This window comes from Odocoileus virginianus, chromosome 13 (assembly GCF_023699985.2).
Source record: "Odocoileus virginianus isolate 20LAN1187 ecotype Illinois chromosome 13, Ovbor_1.2, whole genome shotgun sequence".
NCBI classification, from domain to species: domain Eukaryota; kingdom Metazoa; phylum Chordata; class Mammalia; order Artiodactyla; family Cervidae; genus Odocoileus; species Odocoileus virginianus.
In genome coordinates this window covers 37182534-37186673 of record NC_069686.1, presented here as the reverse complement: position 1 = coordinate 37186673, position 4140 = coordinate 37182534, and positions in this window count along the sequence as shown.

The following is a 4140-nucleotide window of genomic DNA, read 5'->3' as shown; positions in this document are numbered from 1 at the left end:
AAATTCTAAAAAAGACAAAATTATAATGGCAGCAGATCAATGTTTGCTCAGGTCTGTGAGTGGAAGAAGGAATTGGCTATAAAGGGACATGAGAAAGCTTTTCAGAATGTTGGAAATGTTCTATATTTTGTGTGTGGTGGTGGATACATGACTATTTATTTTGTTAAAAATCAATGAAAATTCATACCACAAAAATTATAAGCAAAGAAGATAAATGAATCAATATACCAATATCAATGCATTTTAAAATGTAATGTTGAGATATAATAATAATAAGGGTATTTGTATGATAAACTTAAAAAAACTCTACAATATTTTAAGTCATGGTAGAGGTCACCTTTGGGCAGAGGGAAGAGAGTAAGGATTGGAAAAGGGCATGAATTCGGAGAGGGTCTCCTGGGAACTGGCAGGGTTTTGTCCTTCACCTAGTAATAAGTTCACGAGTGTTCATTTTTTGATGAGTTTATGAATTATTATTTATGTTTTCAGTACTTTTCTGATGATTATGGCAAGTGTCTGGCTGTTGGAAAGGTGGGAAGTAGGGACATGATTAAATGTGTGGTTTTATTTTATTTTTATTTATTGTTTTGAGAGAGGAGGTACTTGAGTAATATTACTTTTTCATGAGACTGATTCACAGGGAAAAATAGAAGGTAAGTGATTTGAAGGGATCATTAGTACTGCAAAATCCTTGAGGAGAGAGGATTTAGAGTTTAGCTGAAAGAATTGCTCTTTGATTAATCAGAGGAAGGAGGAGAAGTGTGCACATGTAAGTTTGTGGTTGGGAAGCAGGGGGAGTTTCTGCCTCATGGCTCTATTCTCTGTAAATTAAAAATAGGGTGACTTTCGGGGAGCAAGTAGGAAGGTGAGTAGATTTGCAGTTTGAGAAGTGTAAAGAAGTTTGGAAGAGTATTTGCAGAGAGGAATGTGAGACTGACCTGGAATTCACTTGTTAGTGTTACGGGCCCAAAATGCTCTGGTGAATTGAATATATTGTTGGGGGTCATATGAGAAGGACCTTTGTTCTGGACTCAGACTAGCAGTGTGTAGTTTGGCTTCTTTAACACACTTACCGTGGCTAAATTCCTGATCTCGAGAGGCACATAGGTCATACATGAAATCACTTTCGCTGTAAATAAGTAACCACAACTGGTTCTGGGAGTAGCTCAGAGAGTTGGAGTCATAAATGAGATCTGCACCTGGTGTGGGCAAGGTGAGTGACAAAGAGGACCATTTGCCAACAATGACAGATATCTCGACAACAGAGTGTTCTTCAAATACAGCCTATGTGTAAAATTAGAAGAAACATCCTCATACCTGAGTTATTTGTCTAAGTCATAGAATTAAAAACCAAAGAACCACCAAAGTATGAGATTATCAGAAGTGGCTAGATGTGGATGTTATTTTGCCTAATATAGATTTTAAATTCCTAGGGAAAATTAGTAAGAAAGTGTGAATGAATCAACAGGAGTAGGTCTACTATTTATATCTACTCTTTGAAAGTAATTCAAAGCAATTGTCACAGAGAGGATTAGCTAGTCTCTTATTCTTGTGTGTATAATCATGTAATCTTGTTCTTAATAATATTTATACTAATCTTGTGTATTGGAAGGGATATCATTCCTTTGAGAGTAATTATAGTTACTTTATCAAAATAAGGTGACACCCAGCTCAAACTATTAGGCAACAGTAAAAGAGATGAACGTTTACTATAATCCACTAAAATATATATAAAAACAAGTAAAAAATTTTAAATAACCTCCTGGCATTGAAACCTTATTACATCTGTATTTCGTTTCATCTACACATTTTCCTAGGGAACTATTGAGAAAAACAAAGGTAAAAATAGGTAATCAGATAAATGACAAGCAAAAACTTAAACACATTTTTCTTTTTCCCATTAGCTCTTTCTTGTATAAGTTGACAAATGGATAAGGGAGAAAAAGAGACTTTGGAGAAATGTAATGCAAAGACTCAATGTCAGGCTCAGATTGAGAGCAACAATTGGTAGATCTACTTGAAAATAGATCTTCAGATTTAGGGTTAATTATTAAAAATTAAAGATTATAATAAAAGCTTGTGTATAATTAGTGATCAACTATGCAGTCAAAGACCTTAGATGCCCAATGAGAACTTTGAGTTCTTTTTGCTAACTGAATTTGCTTTATTTTATGACAGTAATATTTGATTGTTTTTCAAGGTTAAACAAAAAAGTATATATAAATGAAAGTTAATATCCTCAACTCTCTTTATTCCACATTGAGCTAATCAGTGTTAAATGTTTGCATCTTTGTTTTCAGATATTTCAGTGTTTATTCAACCATATGCAAACAGGTGTACACTCTGTGTGTATTTAAAAACAAACATGGAATCTACCTGAACAGATTACTCTGAAATTTGGTTTTATCACTAAAAATCTATTATGGCCATCTAGTCCAACAAGTGGGTATAATTTTATTCATTCCCATTAGTATTTGCAGATTACATAATATGCACATGTACAATCAGCTACTACTATCAATATATTCTACTACCAACATACATGCAAGTTATTTTATTTTCAGAAATTGGCTCCTGTGATTATTGAACTCGACAAGTCTGACATCTTGGACAGGGTGACAGGCTGGACACCCAGGGAAGAGCTGATGTTAAAGCTCAAGTCTGAAGCAGTGTGGAGGCAGAGTTCCTTCTTCCTGGGGATACCTCAAGTTTTTCTCACAAGGCCTTCAACTGACTGAATGAAGCCCACCCACATTATAGGCTTTTCTCAAAGTCTCCTGACTTAAATATTAATACCACCTAAGTATTAATACCATTCATTCATGGCAATATCGTGATTGGTGTTTGACCCAAAACTGGGTGCTATGGCCTAGCCAAGTTGGCACATAAAATTAACCCTCACACTATATATATTCCTCTGGGATTTGCTTTTTTCATTCAACATTTTGTTTTCCAAATTCTTCCAGAGTGTAGTTTTAATTCATTCAATTTTTGTGCTACGTGGTATGCCATTGCGTGAATGTATTACAATCTATTTATGCACGTATTCCCATTGACAAACATTTATTTCCTCTTTTTTTTTTTTTTTTTTGGTCACAGTGTTGCACTGAACATTTTTTATTATAATTCATTGTTCAAGTACATGAGTTTCTTTACATTACATACCTAGAAGTAAACTTCCTGGGTTTTAGGATATGCACATATTTAGTTTACACAACAATGCCAATTGTGGTTCAGAGTGATATGCCAGTTCACACTCCAACCACCAGTGAGAGTTTTGCCTGTTGTATCTCCTCTTGGTCTCGTCAAACTTTGAAATGTTTGCCAGTGTTTTAGTCAAAAATGGGACTCCTGGATTCTCTCATGAAGTCTGCCAAATACTAGCTGTGTGGCTACTGTCACAGAACCCTAAGAATCCTGCCAGCCTTCAATTATACTGATTCCAAACTCTCATCTTAAACTACTCAGGTAGATAATGTCAGCAATCAAATCAACTTCACACCAACTTACTGTGTGCCAACACCAAAGACATTTAATTTAACTTGTTTCAGGATGTTTGCTGGGTTAATGAGCTAGAATATAAATCAAGCTGTTGGGTGTCAGTTTCTTTGTAAGGAGCCTATATGGCTGTTTTTACACAGGACGTTTGAGTAGGAATGGAGTTACAGTTTGCCTGCGGCAATAAATAGAATAGTTGTCACTGAGTTTTTTATGTTAAACAGATGTTATAAAGTCATTTGAAATAGTACCATCCACTACAGGTTTCTTACTATTTAACATATTTTCTGTTGGTGGACTGTGAATTTAAGGGAACCAGGGTCTGTTGAATGAAGCCTGAAAATTTGAGAGCTTTGTTTTATCAAATGTTGATTTAAAGAAGCCTTTTTTGGGAATTTTTAAAAAGCAATTTTCTCAATTTCTTATTTCAAAAGGCATAATTTCACAAGCTATCTTTTAAAATGAAAGCCTGTGCTATTTAAGCACACAAAAATAACGGTATTTTTGGACTTCAAGAAGAAGCAGTGATTCCATTTCAGCCATGTCTTAACTAGTGTCCAATGGAAGGAATCTAGATGAAAAGGTTTCCATATGAGTGATACCCATAGGGATGACCATCAAGAACTTGGTATAAAAGTTGAC